At 44.8% G+C, this 23,713-nt stretch overlaps 1 pseudogene; it reads right to left on the reverse strand.

Moving 5' to 3' along the window:
* On the reverse strand, window positions 1–23,713 carry LOC122070181 (annotated as a pseudogene).

Here is a 23,713-nt window from a genome sequence, read left to right on the forward strand (position 1 = left end):
TCAGCCTGAATTAACTTTCCTACAATTGATTCTAATCTGACCGTTGGTGCCAGTGAGTGGGCTAAGGTTTCCCATCTTTATCATAGCATTCCCAAAATCTCTGAAGAAAGATGCAGGATTGTTTCTATAGGCCCGGACTTGAGAATCAGTAGAACCACTACCACCACTGTAGAGTTGTTGATCGGAGTGTAGAAGGCCCTTGTTGTTGATCAAGTTGGTGTGAAAGGCGGAATCAAAGACCGTAGAAGTGGTGGTGTCGAGAGGAGAGAGTGTTGTCACCTGAGGTCGGACAGTTTGACTTCAAAGATGTCGCATATGCCGTGTTTATGTTGGTCTCATTGTAGACTCGATTTCGGAAGACTGAGCACTTTGCCATCCCTATTGTGTGAGACCCTGGACAATTACAAAGAAAACCAATGCAACCTTAAGTTCATAAACTAACTTTTTAACGGCTCCAACTGCCATGAAATTTCTGAAATGGCAAGAATGCCCTTGGGAGGAGGATTAGTTGATTAAGTAGCGGGAGCTAAACATACCCGAAAGAGCCACCATTTCTTTGGAAGTAAAACCTTTGCTTGAGAAGGCCGATATAAGACCACTAAGACTCAAGAAGGGGGATGGGATGTTGCTGTTTGCAGCACTTGAGCTTGCCGTGCTTGAGTCTCTCCTTCCTAAAGGGACAGTCCATGTGGATCCACCCAACTGAAAACCATTAAAGCCCATTAGTTTTTCTTTCATAAATTGGTTCATGGACTAACCATTATTGGATTGTCCAGAAGTGCTAGTCCATGGAAGTCCTCCCACGGCACCTGTGTACCCTTCTTTCAAGTCTCAACATTACTTTCAAACCAAAGGGCCTAAGACTCAACAAATAAAAAAAAAGGCCAAATTTCTCTACAACCACAATTTCTCTACAACCACAGAGAATTAGGGCCCTTGGAGGTTGGCAGCAATGGCTAGGATATCAGCACAAGAAACGACACCAGGGCAGATGCTCTCTAGGTTGGACTTGATGGTATTCACCACCTCGAACCCTCTAAGTGAATTTTTATTGGGCCCAGCTGTTACACCCCGTTCACACAGAACCGGGCCAGTGACCGGGTTAACACTGGTTAACTCAAACCTGCCAGGATCATCTGATACAGTATTCCACCACAACATACACACAACTAAGAAAGAGCTCATCAGTTCAGCAGAAGACTTGGTTTACCTGTGAATATTCCCATAATACTTGATACCCGAATTGTGATACAATAGTTAAATACATGAGGGCCCAAAGGCATGATATTTACACAATAAGAGTACAATTCACATATCAAGTACATAAAAGAAATCATAAAAAATCAGAGTATACAGCTCGGCTCGGTATCAAAGCTTAGAGCTCAGCTCGGTATCAAAGGTTGAGCCCAGCTCGGCATCACAAGGTAGAGCTCAGCTCGGCATCAAAAGTGGAGCCCAGCTCGGTATCAGAACTGCGGTCCCACAGCACAACTCTAGCATGAGCAATCAATGTCGTGCTCTAACTCCTCAGGGACCCACCAGTCCTCTTCAGGGAACTCAACTGTGGGTCCCACCCCGTGCTCTTCAGATGGATGACCTGTAAAATCATCTAAAAGAGGTGCACACGTGGGATGAGCTCACTAGCTCAGTAAGTAGAAAGATGGACCACACAACAGTCCACACAACAAATCACAACCATATGCACTATATGCTATGCAATACATTTTAAATCACATTCACCTAAGCAATATTACTAAGTCTTTGGTTTAGTGCTACTACAACCACAATGCGCGTATGCTCCAGGTACGAGTCGCGAACTCCATCCTGCGATACGTCCATAGGGCTGTCGGAGAAGGCCCACCGTGAGTACTCAGAAAAATAAAAACATGCCGACCACCAGCTCTCAACATAAATTAAATGACTGAAAATTAAAGGTGCTGACTCCAGTAATTTAAAATCAGTGCTATTGACCCTCTTGAATATACCACTGGGGTTGCCGACTGTCCTAATGACCAGCCGGGCGTAATGTCTAACTGCCACAGTGACCCAACAACCGCGACCACTGCTTCCCCCCAAATGATAATCCAACACCTTAACCCCTGTTGGGAAGGGTCGTAGCACGGGAAGGTGATAATCCTAAACCGCATGCTCCTATATGACAATAGTGTGATTGCATAGTGCCACCGCGTCCCATACCACGGGCCACCAATGCACTCGTTTCCAAGCCCACTACGGCATCTGGTCTATTAATGCATCATGCACAATGATGTCAACATTCACCACATAAGCATATCATCACTTGGCATTTAGAGCATAAACACAACACCCATGCATAACAATGTGAGGATGCCTAATCTACATAGCATTTTCATGATGGCATGACTAGACTAGATACAAGTGAATGAATGCCAAACAATGCTTTGAAACAAGGCCAAATGTCTTCTCCCCACTTACCTGTGGTGTACAAGGACTCACGCTCGGTACGGGTGAGATCCGGTGCGAGAAGCGTGGGATTTGGTTAACCTAACATAAGTGAGTAGGGTTAGTATTTCGCCACTTTGGGATCAAGATTAACATGATCCAATGGCAAGATCATGTTTAGAATCCTAAAAGAAGGTCACACATCCGATTTGGGTCCAATCGGACGTAAAAATCACATTCGGAGCCTCTCGGGTGGGTCGGATAGTCCACCTGTCTGACCCACCAGTCAGATCCACTGGTCTGGACCAGCGGGTAGGTCGGCCCACCGGTTGGCTCACCGGTCTGGCCCATCGATTGGGCCCGAGGGCCCTGCTAAGATCGCAGGGTGGCCCACCGATCGGCCCGCCAGTTGGGCCCGAAGGCCCTATCCTCTCAGGCAGGTGCCCACAGATGGGCCAAGTGGCCCACCGGTCTGGCCCACCGGTCTTGGCGGGAAACTGCTGTTTCTTCCCAAACTTCCCCCAACCTTTGGGGATTCAAATGGGGCTTTTTCAAACCCATTCTTCACTCATTTAAGGTCTCATAAGATGGTTCTAACCTAGATCTAGGTTAGATTTAAGGAATGGGAAGCCATCTTACCTTCTTTGCTCAAGAACACCTTCAAAACCCCAAAATCACTTCAAATCCACAATGCTTCTCCAACCTTGTAAATACTTCTTCAAATCCTTCAAGATCAACACATAAATCATTTATTAAGCCTTAGATTCATCATCTCAAGGGGGATTTACAAGATCTCAAGAAACCCTTTCCAAATCAAGGGTTTTACTTGGGTATGGTGAAAGTTTAAGGAACCCAGCCTTTGCTCACCTCTAAACGTAGATCTAGTGTTGGAGATCACTCTTCCGGCATCGAAATGGAAAGATCAAGCCTCGGCGCCGTTGAAATCCATCTCTTCTTCCTCTTCCTTCTCTTCTCCTCTTCTTTCCTTTCTTTTCTCTCTCCTCTTTACTCTTCTCACCAACGTCCGAGTGTCATAAATGAGAAAAGAAAAGAAAATCATAAATTCTATATATACTTCTTAAATAACTAAGTAATTCACATGGGTGGGTCACTCAGGTGGGTGGATGTGCCCACCTGCCCGCCCGCCTGAGGGCTAAAACTTGGGATTTTGACAGAATTCGGCCCTCGGCACGAATCTCACTCTTGGCATAGGATGTAATATACGTATACACCTTAATATATGGCTACATACCTACTTTATCCGTGCATGGCCTTATGATAGGTGCATGTACATGGCTTGGGTACACCCATCTCTTCTGGTACTGGCTCGGACTTGTCGGGCCATCTGATGTTTAAGGTCACCCTTGCCATCATAGTCCATAAGGAACCCGCCTTAACTCTCTCCGGTTCGGGTCCTGCATGATTAAACCGGATCAACCGTGTAATCAGACCGGGTTTAAGAAGTAGGGTATTACATTTACCCCCCCTTTCTGAAAATTTCGTCCTCGAAATTGGTGTACCTGGTTGTTCAAAGAGATGAGGGTTCTTTGGCTCGCATTTCTTCTTCTATCTCCCAAGATGCTTCTTCAAGTGAATGATTAGCCCATCGCACCTTTACATAGGAAATGGAGCGGTTGCAGAGGGTCTTCACCTTTTGGTCCAAAATTTCAGCCGGTTGCTCTGTATAAGTCATGTCAGCTGCTAGATATTTTGGTTCCACGGGTAATACATGAGAGGGATCATGAACGTATCGCTTCAACATAGATACATGAAATACATTATGAACATCCCCGAGTGAAGGTGGCAGAGCAAGCATGTAGGCTACTGAGCCAACCCGGGCTAAGATCTCAAATGGTCCAATGTATCTTGGGCTCAACTTCCCCTTTCTGTGAAACCTTTGCAACCCTTTAGTAGGAGAGATCTTAAGGAATATCCTTTTCTCCTGGCTGAAATTCAATGTCTTTTCTGCAGGTGTCTGCATAGCTCTTTTGACGAGATTGTGCTGCTTTAATCCATTCTCGAATAACGTCGACCTTGTCGCAAGTCATCTGTATCATTTCAGGTCCTAACATTCGACGTTCACCTACCTCATCCCAATACAAAGGAGTTCTGCACTTCCTGCCATATAACGCCTCATATGGAGCCATCCCAATTGTAGCTTGGTAACTGTTGTTATAGGCAAACTCCATAAGGGGTATGTATTCTTCCCAACTCCCACACATTTCCATTGTACATGCCCTGAGCATGTCTTCTAATATCTGTATGGTTCGCTCCGACTGACCATCAGTCTGTGGGTGGAAAGCAGTACTTAAATTCAACTATAATCCCAAGGCATGCTGGAAGCTTTTCCAAAATCTGAAAGTGAACCTTGGGTCCCTATCTGATATAATACTCACTGGCACTCCATGCAAGCGCACTATGTTATCCATGTAAAGTTGTGCTAGTTTGGCCATAGAGAACTTGGTCTTGATGGGAATGAAATGAGCAGTCTTAGTAAGCCGATCAACGATCACCCATATCGTGTCCATCCCCTTAGGTAAACATGGTAGTTCGGTGACGAAGTCCATTGTAATCCTTTCCCACTTCCATTCTGGCACTGGGAGTGGTTGAAGGGTACCATAAGGTCGATGCCTCGCAGCTTTTACTTTTTGGCATGTAAGACAAGCTGCCACATACAGAGCCATTGTGACTTTCATGCTTGGCCACCAGTAATTTTGTTTGAGGTCTTTGCTTTGTACATCTTTGTACTTCCTGGGTGGAGTGAGTACTCGGAGCTATGTGCTTCTCACACTATCTTGTCTTGTATATCCAAATCATCGGGTACACACAATCTGCCTCGAAACATCAATGCCCCATCACTGGCTAAAACAAAATCAGGTCGTTCATTGTTTTATCTTGAACCTTAACTCTAATCCGCTGCAATTCAGGATCCAAAGGTTGCCTCATTATTACCTCTTGCCTAATAAAGCCGGATGCACCTGTAGAGCCATCAAGGATACAGTCAACCATTTAAGGTTCTCTGGTTGACGTTCAAACTCTAAGGTTGCTCCTTCATATAAGAGAGCTTCATCCATTAGCGTCGCCTCTTGTATGAGTGGTGGGCTGACTGCTAAGCATGAGAGTGACACATTCTGTGCCTTCTGACTCAACACATCTGCCACTACATTCGCCTTGCCGGGATGATACTGAATGTCGCAGTCATAATCCTTCATGAGCTCAAGCCATCTCCTCTGCCTCATGTTCAAATCCTTCTGGGTGAAAAAGTACTTAAGGCTTTTGTGATCACTGTATATCTTACACTTCTCCCCATACAAATAATGTCGCCAAATCTTAAGGGCAAAAATGACTACGGCTAGTTCTAAGTCATGAGTGGGGTAGTTCTTCTCATACTCCTTTAGTTGTCGGGATGCATACGCTATTACCTTACCGCGTTGCATGAGAACACAACCCAAACCAACTTTGGAAGCATCAGTGTAGACTGTCATTCCACCTGTGCCTTCAAGGATGGTCAACACAGGGGCTGACACCAACCTCTTCTTCAATTCCTAGAAACTCTTCTCACATTCCTCTACCCAATCGAATTTCACACCCTTTTTGGTTAATTTAGTCATTGGTGCTGAGATTCGGGCAAAATTCTCAATGAAGCGTCGGTAATATCCAGCCAAACCCAAGAAGCTTCTAATTTCAGTGACATTCTTGGGGCTTTCCCATTCTACTACTGCTTTCACCTTATCGGGATCCACTTCAATTCCGACCTTAGACACTACGTGCCCCAGGAATCCAACTTATTCAAGCCAAAATTCACATTTGCTATATTTGGCAAACAATTGTTGTTCTCTCAACCTCTGTAACACCATTCTCAAGTGTTGAGTGTGCTCCTCTTCTTTCTTGGAGTAGATCAAGATGTCATCAATAAAAATAATTACCCATTTATTGAGGATATCGTGAAATACTCGATTCATTAAATCCATGAGTGTTGCCGGTGCATTGGTTAACCTAAAAGATAACACTAAGAACTCATAGTGACCATACCGAGTCCTGAATGCTGTCTTGGGGATGTCACTGCTCTTTATCTTGAGCTAATAATAGCTTGATCTAAGGTCTATCTTTGAAAATACCCTTGCACCCTGCAGTTGGTCAAATAAATCATCAATGCGTGGCAATGGATAACGGTTCTTAATGGTTAGCTTATTCAATTTCGGTAATCGATGCACATATGCAAGCTGCCATCTTTCTTCTTGACAAACAATACTGGGGCACCTCAAGGTGAAACACTTGGGCGAATAACCCCCTTCTCCAACAATTCTTGCAACTGCATCTGCAACTCCTTCAATTCGGCTGGTGCCATCCTGTATGGAGCTTTAGATACTAGAGTTGCTCCAGGAGTCAAATCTATGGCAAATTCCAACTCTCTATCAGGTGGTAAATGAATCAGATCATCTAGGAAGACGTCAGAAAACTCTTTAACCACCTTTATCTCTTCTAGAGGTGTAATCCTTGCATCAACATCAAGTACCGATGCTAAGTAGCCCTGACATCCACTCTCCAACAATTTTACCGCTTGAAGGGCGGAGACAAGGACCTTCCTCACCCGCTTCATGTTATCTGCTCGGTATACCAATTCTCTTCCTTCATCATCTGTTACCCTAATCATCTTTTCAGCACACATCACATTAGCTCGATGAGCTTACAACCAATCCATGCCCAGTATAACATCAAAATTCTGCATATTGAACTTAATGAGTTGTGCATCAAAGTTCTTCCCACTAATTTCCACTGGGCACGGCCCATACACCTCCTTCAACTGTGTAACTTTACCAGTAGGCATACTAACAATCATTCTATGATCTAGGATCCTAGGTGGCATCCCAAGTTTCTCAGTAAATCTCTTAGATACGAATGAATGTGTAGCTCCTGAATCGAATAAAACATAGGATGGTATGCCCGATATGGATAGGACACCTAGTGTAACAATGCATATAATTTTAGCAGGTCATCAATAATTAACATAAAAAATTTCTTAATTTAAAATGTACCTGCTACTACTTCTGTGCTGGCCTCAACTTCCTCAGCTGATAGGGCATACATCCTTCCCTGCGGCTGATTTCCCCAAGTTAAGGGAGGTCGGTACGTCGAGGGCTGACTGGAGGGCAAGGCTGGTCTGACCCGACAGTCTTTTGCATAGTACCCATAGGAATGGCAGTTAAAGCAATGGATCTGAGATGTCAGAACTGGGGCGGGGCCCCTCTGCACTTGAGCCGTTGAAGATGGAGGTCGGGGCGGCCTTGGAGCTGTAGGTGCCACACTAGTGTTCGGGCGAAAAGATGTGGAGCCCAAACCACCAGCTGGTCTAGAAGGGTAGCCAGATGGTCTATAGGGTTGCATATATGTAGGGCCAGAACTATGCGATCCGCGGTATGCCTTGGAGGAGTTACCCATATCCGGAAATGGGTTTGTTCTCCTCCACAGTCCAAGGGTGAGGGACTGTTCCCCCTTTTGCTTATCCTCCATGGTCTTGGCCTTCTGCACAATCTGGCCATAGTCAGTCAAATCCAAGACCTCAAGTACAGACCCAATGGATGCCTTTAGGCCCTTTAGAAATCTCGTAGCCTTCTCTTCAGCTGTCCTCATATGCCTTGGGGCAAAATAGAACAAGCTCTCAAATTGCTGTTGGTACTCAAGGATAGTCTTACCTCCTTGAGTTAAGGCCATAAACTCAGTCTCCTTGCGGTCTCTGAAGCTGCGTGGGTAATGATTGTCTAGGAACACCTCCTTGAACTGTTCCCAGGTGGGTTCTGGATGGGCAGCCAACAATATGGGCTTAGAGGCTTGCCACCAAGAGTTGGCCTCCTTCTTGAGTTGCAACCCTGCACAAATGAGTTTCTGTGTATCTGTGCACTCAATCACCTCAAATATTTTCTCTAGCTCCTGGATCCACTAGTTCGGCTCCAGCGGATCACTCCCCACCTTAGAGAATACAGGTGGCAAGTTTCTCTTGAATGACTCCACTACCTTTGACGTATTATTCGTCGACAGGTAATTAGGAGCATAAGCCGGATAGTAAGAGTATGGAGGGGGCACCCCATACGGAGGAATATTGAATGGCGGGATTGGAGGTGTACCTCCCACTTGTGGCCCCGTTCCCGACCCTACAGGCGGGTCCTTTGGAGTAAGTATCCAGGGAGGTTGACCCGATTGAGAAAGGTCCAATTGTTGCTGAATAGTAGTCATAAATGCTTGCTGTTGCTGAAGCATTTGTTGCTGGAAAGCCTGTTGTGACTGCTGAATTATACTAGCAACATCCCCCAGAGTAATAATGGGTGGAGGGTCCGGGAGTGTAGTCATAGGTGGGTCCCCATGTGCCCCACCCTGACCAAAGGTCTCTAGAGGTTGTGGAAGTGAGGGTTGCCCCACAGAGCAGGACCTCCTGGGATTCGGTGGTTGACCGACCAGACGAGGACCACGCAGGGTACCTCGAGCATTGCTACTGGATCTAGTATGTACCATCGTATCCCTGTACCTGGAACATATCATACATCACATTGGTTAAATATCATAGAATTTATATCGACACATAATTATATGCCAACACGCAAGGTATTGTAGTGTATGCTAGTTTGCAGCTAACCACAACTTGATTCCAAAAATACAGGGTTAGTGCTCCAACAAGTATGACAATGGTCCCACTCGACCATAATATATCATTATAGGAATAATAATAATAATAATAATAATAATAATAGTCACAATCTTATTAAATGCCCCATTTTTTCAAGTTTTATCTCAACCGGCGGGTGACACCGAGGGCAGGTTGGCCCAACGGTCCGAAACTTCAACCGGTGGGCTAACACCGGTGGGTAGGATGGCCCGCCAGTCCTGACCGAGTGTTAATTCGCAAACAGGGCACTTAAGCCCTGTTCCTCCTTTTCTTCCTTCATTTTCCTCTCTCTCTCTCCCTCTCTCTCCCAGGCGATTTTGGAGGGCTTTGTGACGCTTCCACTCGCGATCTCACTCAACGACCCGGCGCCTTTGGGAAGGATCAACTCCTCTACTCACAAGTAAGTTCTTATTCCTTTTCTTCTCAGAATTTTTACTTGGGGGGTAGAACTCGTGTAGACTTTAATCTAGGTTCTTTTCCCATGTTTCCTTCCATAGAACAGTGTTAACATATGAATGTGATGCTTCTATTGTGATTTACTTCTAGTTTTAGGATTTACTTCTCTATTTTTTGAGAGAAAACCCCAATCGTGCCCTAGTTTTCTCAAATTTGGGGATTTCTTCAATTCTTGCTCTTTTCCCCCAATTAATGACTCAAATGCAATGCATTAAGCTTGATTTGTACTTAACATGCTGTAGAAATCATAGAAAGTATTTTTTGTTTGAAATCTCATACCTTCCCATGAAAATCCATCTTTTGTGTTGGGTTTTCTTTGATTTTCTTTACACCCTTTCGTATTTGTGGACCTCAATAGCACATTAGCATGTGTTTTTGCATATTCTAAATTGTAGAATGATGGCATTTCCCCCATGGGCCTGTAGTTTCAAACTTTCCTCTATTGTGAGCTTTTTAACCTCTTTCCTTAGATTTGGACTTGCACCTTGAGAATTGGGGTTTTCTCATTCCTTAATTGTCATGCTTTATATGCCTCTTGTTACCTTGCTGTTTTGCCCTACTCTCTGTCTTGTCACTTTTCTGTGTTGTGAGGATTGAGTTTTGGGGCTTGCTCTTATTGCTCACCCCTCTTTTCATTCGCCTTGTTATTCTCTTTTTCCTTACTCACCCTGCTTTTCTCCTTTCTTGCCAGGATGTCATCTCGCAAAGGCAAGGAGCCCGCATCCTCTGGCACCCGGCGTAAGACCATCGCTTCTAAGAGAAAGAGTGCAGGAACTAGTTCTCTAGCCTCCTGCATAGGGAGACCTAGACCTGCCCGATTTGATCCTTCAGACTACAATGAGGAGCACTTCTGCTGTTCAGAGGCAGCAACCAACTGGCCGGCCTTCCTGAAGAGGTCGGTAATGATGGAGAAGACTGTGGTAGTTGACGACTTCCACAAGATTCAGCTTCAGGAGAGGTTCACAGCACTGGGCTGGCAGTCTATCCTCCATGTAGACCGTCTGTGCTACGAGCAATTGGTCCGTAGATTCTACTGCAACATAGAGGTTTCCTACCAGTACGGGGAGTATGCTATAGTCAGCATGGTGAAGGGGGTGGACATTCAGCTGACTGTGGACACCTTGGCCAACATTTTGGGCATCTCTGCAGCTGGGCACCGTTACTACAGTCCTCCCAGGAGTAAGCCCCTAGGCCCATTCATGAGTTTGGAGACACCAGACTACATTTATGAGACCATCTGTGGCAGCAGTGCACGTCCGGAGTCCGAGACATCCTTTTTCCCGGAGGTTCGTGTATTTGCTCGATTGGTCTAGTTCAACTTGCTCCCCAGAGGAGGTCACCGGAACCAGGTGGGCTTCATGGCAGCATTTTTAGCTTTCTGCATTTACAAGGCTTTAGAGGGAGGTGACGAGCACTTGTGCTTACCCTATGTCATCCTCAAGACCATGGATCACCACACTTCTCACCCCGAGGATGGAGGATTCCCATATGGCAAGATCCTCACTAGGATCTTCGAGTTCTTAGGAGTGGACCTGAGTGGCGAGGAGGGGAAGACTCCGGCGGACAAGTTCGACAGGGGAAACCTCTTGAGGATGGGTCTCCACACCCTTATGGATACACCTTAGAGAGCAGGAGCTCAAAGACATAGGGGTAGGAGGGCTGCCCCGATGGAGGATGTCCCCCTGGAGGAGGAGTCCAGTGAGGAGGATGAGGACATCCTTGAGGAGGTGCCTCAGGAGTCGAGAGGTGCTGATCCTGGCTTCACTAGAGTTGCAAGCCCACAGCATAGAGCCCCACCACCTGAGAGTGGTGCATATGATTTTGAGGGCATGATGTCCACAATGAGGGCTTTGAAGGATGGCCAAGATCAGCTGCTAAGAAGGCTGGACGAGAGTGCTTCTAGGGAGGAACGCATCCTGGAGAGGTAGGCTACTTTGGAGAACTCCTTCCTCAGACTGGGCCAGGACTTGAGCACCATGGCCAATGCCATCTCAGTAGATTTTGGCCGACTTTGAAGGGAGGTACGACTGGTGAACTCGAGGTTTGACTACTACGACCATCGCCTCAACATCAACTCTAGACCTCCGGTGAACATAGTAATAATAGATGACGACGACGATGATCAGTGAAGACTTAGCTCGTCCACACCAGCTTCTCATCTGTTCTATGTTGTCTATCCTATTGTATTTTTCCTTTCTTTTCTCATTCTCTGTACTTGCTCTGTAACTGGACTTATTTGTGGGATAATATACTTTGATAGTGGTTTGTGGTGAATTCGTATGTGTGATGACTTGTGTAGTTTTGTTGTGGTGTCTTTGTAAATTTTCTATCATTGTTATATTATATATATATCTGTTATTTATCAGGTGTTTGTGTGAAAATTTTTGGAAATCTCATTTTACGCCGTTATGCTGTCGAAATTTCGTCAAACTTGCACTCGATGGGTTATGATACCAATTAATTTACCCTTTTTATTTTTTCTCACGCATGCCATGAATGCAATATATAAATGAAACCATTTTTAATACTTTCTTTCTTTGGCTTTTAACTTTTAAAGCTTTTACATTAACCCAATCCCATTTTCCTATTATAGATTCTACGGGCTTCTAATGGCATGCTATGAGTGGACTAGAGCATCACGCTCTGATACCACTGTTGTCACACCTCTTTCACACAGAACCGGGCCAGTGATCGGGTTAACACTGATTAACCCAAACCTGCCAGGATCATCTGATACAGTATTCCACCACAGCATACACACAACTAAGAAAGAACTCATCAGTTCAGTGGAAGACTTGGTTTACCTATGAATATTCCCATAATACTTGATACCTGAATTGTGATATAATAGTTAAATACATATGAGCCCAAAGGCATGATATTTACACAATAAGAGTACAATTCACATATCAAGTACATAAAAAAAATCATCAAAAATCAGAGTATACAGCTCGGCTCGGTATCAAAGCTAAGAGCTCAGCTCGGTATCAAAGGTTGAGCCCAGCTCAGCATCACAAGATGGAGCTCAGCTCGGCATCAAAAGTGAAGCTCAGCTCGGTATCAGAACTGCGATCCCGCAGCACAACTCTCGCACGAGCAATCAGTGCCGTGCTCTAACTCCTCAGGGACCCACCAGTCCTCTTCAGGGAACTCATCTGTGGGACCCTCCCCCTGCTCTTCAGATGGATGACCTGGAAAATCATGTAAAAGAGGTGCACACGTGGGATGAGTTCACTAGCTCAGTAAGTAGAAAGATGGACCACACAATAGTCCACACAACAAATCACAACCATATGCACTATATGCTATGCAATACATTTTAAATCACATTCACCTAAATAACATTACTAAGTCTTTGGTTTAGTGCTACTACAGCCACAGTGCGCGTATACTCCGGGTACGAGCCACGAACTCCATCCCGCGATACGCCCATAGGGCTGTCGGAGAAGGCCCACCGTGAGTACTCGAAAAAATAAAAAACATACCGACCACCGGCTCTCAACATAAAGTAAATGACTGAAAATTAAAGGTGCTGACTTTAGCAATTTAAAAGCAGTACGATTGACCCTCTTGAATATACCACCGGGGTTGCCGACTGTCCTAATGACCAGCCGGTGTGTAATGTCTAACAGCCACAGTGACCCGACAACCGCGACCACTGCTTCCCCCCAAATGGTAACCCAACTTCTTAACCCCTGTTGGGAAGGGTCATAGCACGGGAAGGTGATAATCCTAAACCGCATGCTCCTATATTACAATAGTACGATTGCATAGTACCACCGCGTCCCATACCACGGGCCACCAATGCACTCGTTTCCAAGCCGTCTACAGCATCAAGTCTATTAATGCATCATGCACAATGATGTCAACATTCACCACATAAGCATATCATCACTTGGCATTTAGAACATAAACACAACACCCATACATAACAATGTGTGGATGACTAATCTACATAGCATTTTCATGATGGTATGACCAGACTAGATACAATTAAATGAATTCTAAACAATACCTTGAAATAAGGCCAAACGTCCTCTCCCTACTTACCTGTAGTGTACAAGGACTCACGCTCGATATGGGTGAGATCCGGTGCGATGAAGCGTGGGATTTGGTGAACCTATCATGAGTGAGCGGGGTTAGTATTTCAACATTTTGGGATCAAGATTAACATGATCCAATGACAAGATCATGTTTAGAATCCTAAAAGAAGATCACACGTCCGTTTGGGTCCAATCGGACGTAAAAATCACATTCGGAGCCTTTCGGGTGGGTCGGACAACCCACCTGTATGACCCACCAGTCAGACCCACCGATCTGGACCAACGGGTAGGTCGACCCACCGGTTGGTGCACCGATTGGGCCTGAGGGCCCTGCTAAGACCAGTGGGCAAGGTGGCCCATCGATCGGCCCGTCGGTTTGGCCCGCCGGTTGGGCCCAAAGGCCCTGCCCTCTCAGGCGGGTGCCCACAGGCGGGCCAAGTGGCCACCGGTCTGGCCCACCGGTCTTGGTGGGAAACTGCTATTTCTTCCCAAACTTTCCCTAACCTTTAGGGATTCAAATGGGGCTTTTCCAAACCCATTCTTCACTCATTCAAGGTCTCATAAGATGGTTCTAACCTAGATCTAGGTTAGATTTAAGGAATGGGAAGCCATCTTACCTTCTTTGCTCAAGAACACCTTCAAAACCCCAAAATCACTTCAAATCCACAATGCTTCTCCAACCTTGTAAATACTTCTTCAAATCCTTCAAGATCAACACATAAATCATCTATTAAACCTTAGATTCATCATCTCAATGGGGATTTACAAGATCTCAAGAAACCCTACCCAAATCAAGGGTTTTACTTGGGTATGGTGAAAGTTTAAGGAACCCAGCCTTTGCCCACCTCTAAACGTAGATCTAGTGTTAGAGATCACTCTTTCGGTGTCAGAATGGGAAGATCAAGCCTCGGCACCGTTGAAATCCATCTCTTATTCCTCTTCCTTCTCTTCTCCTCTTCTTTCCTTTCTTTTCTCTCTCCTCTTTACTCTTCTCACCACACTTCCGAGTGTCATAATGAGAAAAAAAAGAAAACATAAATGCTATATATACTTCTTAAAATAACTAAGTATTCACATGGGTGGGTCACTCAGGTGGGTGGATGCGCCCACCTGTCCGCCCACCTGAGGGCCAAAACTTGGGATTTTGACAGAATTCGACCCTCGGCATGAATCTCACTCTTGGCATACAATGTAACATACGTATGAGCCTTAATATACGGCTACATACCTGCTTCATCCGTACATGGCCTTATGATAGGTGCATGTACACGGCTTGGGTACACCCGTCTCTTCTGGTACTGGCTCGGACTTGTCGGGCCAGCCGATGTTTAAGGTCACCCTTGCCATCATAATCTATAAGGAACCTGCCTTAAATCTCTCCGATTCGGGTCCTGTATGGTTAAACCGGGTCAACCGTGGAATCAGACCGGGTTTAAGAAGTTAGGTATTACAGTTAGGCCAGCTGTCTTCTCTCCTGTGAAGTTTGTAGTGTCGTCTAACAATACAAATCCATCACAACCCTGCTATGCACGGCCATTCAAATTGTGGTCAAGAAGTGCTGACACACATGAACACAAAATCACAAGCATTAAGACACAAACACACATTTTTACCTTCTTGGATTTTGGATTTGAATTAAGTTTGACTTTAAAGAGGCATGTGAAGTGACCAATATATAAGGCAAACAGTAAAAAGGTGCAAGGAGAGGATGAAAAATCAAATTTCTTGAATGATTCCCATTCATTCCACGATACAATCTACTAACCACAACGTAATCTTAAAAGTGATTGTATAGAACAAAATTTCTCTACGAAAATAAGTGAATGAAAGTGAGAATCCAATGGCTGGGATGCATGCCATGACCCTCCCAACGGTTGAATCCTCACTACCATTGCTCACCACAAAGGATTTAAGTGTGATTGAATACCCTCCCATGTAGGTTGATGAATTCCCTTATAGTCCCATGCATCTCATGAGTCATGTGGACAAATCCAATTTGATTAAAACTAATCATGTAAAAAAGAGATTACATGAGGCGTTCTTGTCTAGCAAATTTTAGTATTATTTAAGATGCCACATATGTCAAAATTAAGAAAACCCTACTTCAAATTTACTTTCTAACATTTACCAAAAAAAAAAATATATATTCTACTTTTGGACCACTTATATATTATACTTTGTTTTATGGCTGAAAACCAATGGGATACCTAAGGGTAGGGTCCGACAAGAAGAATAAACAAACAAAAATGCATACGCACAAACACAAAGACAACAAGAACAAAAACACAAACACAATAGAGAAAGATAAGAAAATTAAGGGGGAGGAGGGTTGTGTTAGTGAGGGGGACTTGCATTAACGAAGCAGTCATGGAAATGGAGACGGAGAAGCGAGGCACCCATTCGACGCTCTTCTGATACCGCAAAGTTAACAGCAGACTTAATGGTCAATAAAAGTGAGCAAAAGAATATATTAAAATTGATATACCATATATACTCATTGACCGGTCAAGGGTCTAGTGGTTGCACTCCTGAACTTATTAACATGAGCACGGGTAACCTCCTCAACCAACAATAAAAACTCCCGACCTCTCAACCTACCGTCGTAAGAGGCCCCCACACCCACAACCAACTTAAACTGTGACCAAGGTACCTAACCTGGGTTAGGTGGTTATTAACTCCTAGACCCCCACCACAGTTAGGTTAGCCGTTGCTAAAACTTACCATGGCCAGGTTAACCGTTGCTAAACCTTACCATGGTTTGGTTGGCCGTTGAGAACCTAAGTTTGGTTGGCCATTGAGAACCTAACTATGGTAGGGTTAGCGGTTACGACAACCAACCCAGGTTAAGTTAACCGTTATAGCTTGAGCCAAATGAGCCATGACAAGGAGAGATCTCTCCAGTAAGGTGAGGACACATCAATATGCCAACGCCTCTCAACCAATGAGAAGGACCCATACTACCTATATAAGGAGTACTCAGCCAGGCTCACAGGTAAGACTCTCAATCGACTGAACACTCTACATAAAAATGAGTGTATTTGGATTTGATTTTGGCATCAGAGCCTGGTTCTAGAGCTCCCTCCGGGCCAGTCTCTAATCTATGTTCTGCAGGTTCATGTCATATAGGATTGAGTAGCAACAGTGGCGCCATCCATGGTAAACTTATGATAAGCCATCCCATCGGTACGATTGCGAGAAGAATGATGAAAGCTACTAGGACCTAGTCGAAGAAAGAAGGATAGCCCCCGGGCTCAGTACCATAAGGGAATCACCAGGAGGAGGTGGGAGAAATCGAGTTAGACCCTACCGTAGACGATGCAGAAAATGCCCCCACACCAATAGACTCGGGGCTTAGGGCAGCCCCACCACCCCTTGTAACAACGAAGTAGTTCGTAAATCTGCAAGACCAGGTATGTAACTTGATGGAGTTGATCCAAGAAGCCTCCAAAAACTTTGGTAAACGGCCACAGATGGGTGAGCCTAGTCACTATGGCCGCGAGAAGGAGAACCCAGTGAAAACTACCACCAACCTTTCCAGTTCAGCCAAAGGAAGCCCGAGTCATGATGATCACTCGAGCCACCCTCAGGGAAAAGAAGGAACGCCACTTCGACCTGAATAAGGGAAAGATGAGGATCTAGACTGTTGTAGTCACACAAATCACCCAAGGAGGAGTGGCAAGAAACACTTCCCCTGCATGAGGGAGGAAGGTTGGTAGAAGTACAAAGGTCGGGTAGAAATCTAAACGCAGACACCCCTTGAACGTCAACTCAGGGAATTGCAATCTAAGGTTGAAAAAATGATGGAAGGCGATGGCAAGAAGGAAGTAGAGGACCTCGAGAAATTTGGCGAAAGCCCCCTCTCTGAGGAGATCATGTGTAAACCACTGTCAGCCAGCTTCAAAATACCCATCTTCCAGCTCAACGACGGAACTAGGGATCCTTGGGAGCACCTGCATGTGTATCGGTCAATTATGACCATCCAGGGAGCCTCTGAAGCACTTTTATATAGGGTTTTCCCGGCGTCCCTTCAAGGCCCGGCTAGGACCTAGTTCTCGTGCCTTGAACCAGGGTCAGTTTGCTACTTTAAGCAACCCAACAGGAAGTTCGTGGACTATTTTATGGGAAACAAAGGTCTCTGAAAGACCTCATCGAATCTTATGAACGTGAAGTAACGACCTGGTGAGACTCTTCGACAATTTATATGCAGGTTCAATCTGTAAAAGTTGGTAGTCAGAGACCCTGATCCAATCGTCGAGTTCTTAGCCTTGAAAAGTGGGATCTAAGAAGAAAGATTGAAGTTTTCTCTCTCTAAGTCCAAACCAAAGACCCTCGCTCAATTGAGGGAGAAGATCCATAGGTACAACAATGCAGAAGAACTTACTACTAACCAACAAGGCCCAAATCCTCAAGGTGACCGGCATAAGAAAATCAACCAAGGTGAGAAAGGGCAATGTTATAAGTATAAGCGTCCCCAATCCAGCGATAGAGCAGATGGTTGGAAGGGTTATGATGGACACCATCCTTAACGGCTCGAGGTCCCATGTGTTGATGAATGCTAGTGTATAAGAAAGGGAGAAGATGAAAACTCCGAGGAAGATGACCACACCCCTAGAAAGTCCTGACCAGCAGAGGTACTGCTACTATCATAAAGACCATGGTCATTCGACAAATCATTGTCGGGAGCACATGATCTCAATAGAAAAACTCATTCAAAAAGGGTTTCTGAGAAGATTTACCGCGAGCCATGAATGTGGCCACAATCGAAGGAGACAGGCTCCACAGTGGAAAGAAAAGGAGAACCATTGGGAGACACACTAAGATGATGCTTGATACGGTTGACAGAGGCGCTCCAGTCCTGGCAGAGAGGTGTGTTCACAACGAGGCATTGAGAGGGAGATCGCTCAACCACATGACCATCACCATAATCCACCTGCTTGGGTTATTACAACAATCTCAGGAGGACCAGCATGTGGTGGACTCTAAGGCAACAAGGAAGAATTACGTAAGGGGAGTGTTCTACACCGAATACCTGACAAAAAAAAGCCAGAGCTAACCATATCATTACCTGTCAATGAAGACTTGAGGGGAGTGGAGTTCCCTCACAATGACGCCATGGTCATAAATCTCCAGATAGGAGCTTTTTCAGTAGAAAGGGTCCTGGTCGACAATGGTAGTTTGGCAGATATCATATTCTGGGATACGTTTCGAAGAATAGAGATTGATGAAGAACGGCTAAGGCTAGTCAACACCCCCTATATGGGTTCTCAGGATCACTGGTATGACCAAAAGGGATGATAGAACTCTAGATTCGAGCTGGAACAGGTGAACTATAGAAGTCTACCATGGTGAACTTCTTGGTGGTCTATACACCCTCGGCATAAAACGCCATTCTAGGCAGACCAATTCTCAATAGCCTCAAAGCGGTAGTGTCAACCTACCATCTAAAAATGAAGTTCCCCACTGAAAAGGGTGTAGGAGAGTGTCGGGGTGACCAACTTGAGTCAAGAAGATGCTATGTCAATACCTTGAAGGACCCCCAGAAGCAGAAAGACATGCTCATGGTCGAGGTCGATGATCAAAGAAAGGAAATAGAAGTCACTAGAGGTGAGCCAGTAGAAGAGTTAGTACCAATAAACCTCTCTAAGACAGAAGCCTCCAAACACCTTTTCGTGGGAGCATCTTTACCGACCAAGGAGTGAAAAAGGTTGACAATGTTGTTGAGGAGAAATGTCGATTTTTTTGCATGGTCGCAGATGGATATGCTAAGCATTGACAGAAGAGTGATCGAACACAAGCTGAGCATTGACTTGAAATACCGTCCAATCAAACAAAAGAGAAGAACTTTCATATAGGATAGGTAAGCATCCATTGAGGAAGAAGTAGAAAAGCTTTTTAAAGCAGGGCTCATTAGGGAGATTTGGTACCCCGAGTAACTGGCGAATGTTGTGCTGGTGAGAAAGTCGATTGGGAAATGTTCATGTGCGTCCACATCACCGACCTCAACAAAGCTTGCCCGAAGGATGATTACCCATTGCCGAGAGTAGATATCCTCATTGATGCCACTATAGGACATAACATTATGAGCTTTATAGATTCCTATTTTGGCTACAACCAAATCAAGATGATTAAGGTGGATCAGCCAAAGACCACGTTTGTTAGTGACAAGGGGCTATACTGCTACGAAGTCATGCCTTTCGGCTTGAAGAATGCTAGTGCAACATAACAACGACTGGTCAATCGCATATTCAACCTTATGATCGGTAGGAATATGGAGGTCTATGTGAATGATATGCTCGTGAAAAGAAAAAATGCACCCTACCATGTGACTGACCTAGAGGAACCATTCAAGGTCTTGAGGCAGTACAGTATAAAGCTCAACCCAAGCAAATGCACATTTGGTGTGATCTCTGGTAAATTTTTAGGATTCATAGTCTAGAGCAGGGGCATAAAGGCTAACCTAGACAAGATACGAGCAATACTGGAGATGATGGCACCAAAGACAGTTAAGGAGGTACAGAAACTAATAGGAAAACTAGTAGCCTTCAGCTGATTTATTTCTAACGAATGTGACAGGTACCCTCCATTCTTTCAAACTCTGAAGGGGGCCAAAAGGTTTGAATGGATGCCAAGCTGCAAAGATGCTTTTGAAGAACTCAAGTAGTACCTTTCCTCTCCCCTCTGCTGTCGAAACCTATGAAAGGAGATGAGTTGCAACTCTATCTAGGTGTCTCTCCGGTTTCAGTGGGTGCAGTCCTACTGAAGGAAGAAGAAAAGCATCAAAAGCCAATCTACTATGTGAGAAAAGTTATGGCAGATGCAGAATTGAGATACACAAAGGTCTTGAAGATGGCATATGCGTTGGTGATTGCAACACGCAAGCTCTGACCGTACTTCCAAGCCCATACTGATCAATCAACCATTGAGGAAAATTTTTCAGAGCTCCAATGCATTAAGAAGAATGATTAATTAGGTCATGGAACTAGGGGAGTTCGACATTGCATTTCATCTAAGGACCACAGTAAAAGCCTAGGCACTAGCCGATTTCCTGGTCGAGTGTACGGGAGAAATAGAACAGAGTGAAGCAGAGTAGGCATAGTAGGTTGAGAGCAAACCCGACCAGAGCAATGCAACACTACCCTACTGGAACCTATTTGTAGATGAGTCATCATGCTCAACAAGAAGTGGAGTGGGTGTGATTATGATCAGCCCCGATGGCTTCCAGGTGCAATGTGCACTCAGATTCTCCTTTCGAACATCTAATAATGAGGCAGAGTATGAAGCCCTCTTGGAAGGCATTAGGCTCAACTGGTCGTATGCCAAATAATGGGGGAATATGAGGCCAGGGAGAGCCGAATGGTGGAGTATGTGAAGATGATGAAAGACCTCCTTGCAACATTCGAGATAGTGAATGTAAAAAGGATCACTCGCACAGAGAACACCTTGGCAGATGTACTGTAAAAATTAGCTACCTCATCATGCTCGGACATTACCCCACCAATCTTTGTCGAGATCATCCCGTACTCTAATCTGAACAAGGAAGACACAATGCAGATCAATGAAGAAAGAAATTGGATGAGCCCTATATTATCTTATTTGAAGGAAGGAGTGCTGCCCCCTAACCCCAAGGAAGCTCAGAATGTTCAAAATCAATCAATGAAATTTGTGGTGGTCGAGGATAGCTCTTTACTCAGGAGATCCTTCTTTGGACCACTTCACAAATACCTCAGTCCCCGAGATGTAGAGTATGCAATGAAAGAAGTTCATGAGGGAATCTATGGTCAGCACCTCAATGGAAGGGCCTTGGCTCACAAAATATTGCGACAGGGATTCTAATAGCCAAGAATGACAAATGACTCGATGGAGTACACCAAAAAATGCTCCAATTGCCAGTATTTTATGCCAATCTCTCTACAACCTACAACAAGATTGAGCAGCTTGAGCATTCCTATACCTTATTGCCGCCAAGCAATGCAAGTTTGTGATAGTAATAGTAGATTAGTTCACCAAATGGATTGAGGTTGAGCCATTAGCAACCATTACAGAAGCAAAGACATCAGCCTTCTTTTGAACGTCAGTTGTCTTTCGTTTTGGAATACCTCACGTGCTGATCACCGATAATGGCAAGCAATTTGACAACAAGAGTTTCAGATAGCTGTTCAGTGAGCTGATGATTGACCACAGGAAGATTGCAGTAGGATACCCCTAGACGAATGGGTTGAAAGAGAATGCAAACAGAACCCTACTCCAAGGACTCAAGAAATAGCTTGATGATGCAAAGGGAAGGTGGCAGACAGACAACGAAAATGGTCGCCACAGGAGAAACCCCGTACTCGCTAACATACGGCACAGAGGCACTTAGTCCAGTAGAGGTTGAAGCGATGTCACTACCAGTTCAGGCATACAATGAGCAGACAAATAAAGATGGTCTCGAAAGCAACCCTGACCTTCTGGAGGAGCTGAGGAACCAATCACAAGAGAGAATGGCAATGTACTACCAGCGAGTAATAAGGCGCTATAATTTGAAAGTCACTGAGCAACACTTTTAGATGGGCAACCTAGTACTGCGATGAGTAGAGGTCTCAGACCCAGGCAACAAGGAAAGTTATCACCCAACTGGAAAGGTCCTTATCATGTCACGAAGATAATCAAGATGGGCACCTATCAACTTGAAACCCTGCAAGGACAAGAAATCAAAAGGGCATGGAATTCCACAAACCTCAAAAAATTTTATCAGTAAAGCTAAAGTAGTTTCTTCATACAATTTCAGGAGTTCACTTTATCCAATAAAAAAGCAATTATCCTCTCATGATTTGTTTGTCCAAGAAGAAGGAAAAGGACTTCATCTTTTGATGAATGAGCGTGCAAGGATTTCCTCTATGCGACCATTCTTACACTCTCAAGCATATTCAAGACTTGAGCATCTTAACCCTTAACAGTGGTTCGAGGTCGAGCATATCCAAGACTCGAGCATCTCAACCCTTAACTGTGGTACAAGCTCGAGCATATCCAAGACTTGAGCATCTCAACCCTTAATTGTGGTACGAGCTCAAGCATATTCAAGACTTGAGCATCTTAACCCTTAACAGTGGTTCGAGGTCGAGCATATCCAAGACTCGAGCATCTCAACCCTTAACTGTGGTACAAGCTCGAGCATATCCAAGACTTGAGCATCTCAACCACTAACGGTGGTACGAGCTTAAGCATATTCAACACTTGAGCATCCCAACCCTTAACTATGGTATGAGCTCGAGCATATTTAAGACTGCATCTCAACTCTTAATTGTGGCTCAAGCTCGAGCATCTCAACCCTTAATTATGGTACGAGCTCAAGCATATCCAAGACTCGAGCATCTCAACCCATAATGGGTGCAACCTCTAACATTATGGTACGAGCTCAAGCATATCCAAGACTCGAGCATCTCAACCCATAATGGGTGCAACCTCTAACACTTAACCAATATCACACGGAAAAGAAGAAACACAATAAAGACATTAACCATCTTAATTGTGGCTCAAGCTCGAGCATCTCAACCCTTAATTATGGTACGAGCTCAAGCATATCCAAGACTCGAGCATCTCAACCCATAATGGGTGCAACCTCTAACACTTAACCAATATCACACGGAAAAGAAGAAACACAATAAAGACATTAACCATTTTTGCAAACGATATATTCCTTAGAGTCATAATTATAGGCAACTTACAAAAACACAAGCAAAAGAAAAAGAAAATACAACTAGTTCTCTACAGAGGGCAGGTTAACACTTTGAGCAACATGGCCTTGAGGAAGAGTGGTGTTGACTGCAAGAGAAGTGCCTTTCGGAACAAGAGAAAGGGATTTAGGGATATATGGATCGGCGACAAGAACCTCAATGACTTTAGAACTAGCAGTGGGAGTAGCTTCTGACAAAGATAGACCAGTAGGAGTGGAGGTCGAGATAGGCACCTTGGCAGAGGCAATAGTCTCCTGAGCGATCTGATTCTGGTTCTGCTGCTCGACTTAAGCTTCAACTGGCCGAGTGCTGCCTGATGACCTTGGTGGAACCCTAACCTTCAGTAGAATGGCTTTCTCCCACTCAGGAGCAAGAATGCCAAGATCGATCCTAGGACTCATCTGCTCTGCTTCCTCGAGCAT

This window comes from Macadamia integrifolia, unplaced genomic scaffold, assembly GCF_013358625.1.
Source record: "Macadamia integrifolia cultivar HAES 741 unplaced genomic scaffold, SCU_Mint_v3 scaffold848, whole genome shotgun sequence".
Classification (NCBI taxonomy): Eukaryota; Viridiplantae; Streptophyta; class Magnoliopsida; order Proteales; family Proteaceae; genus Macadamia; species Macadamia integrifolia.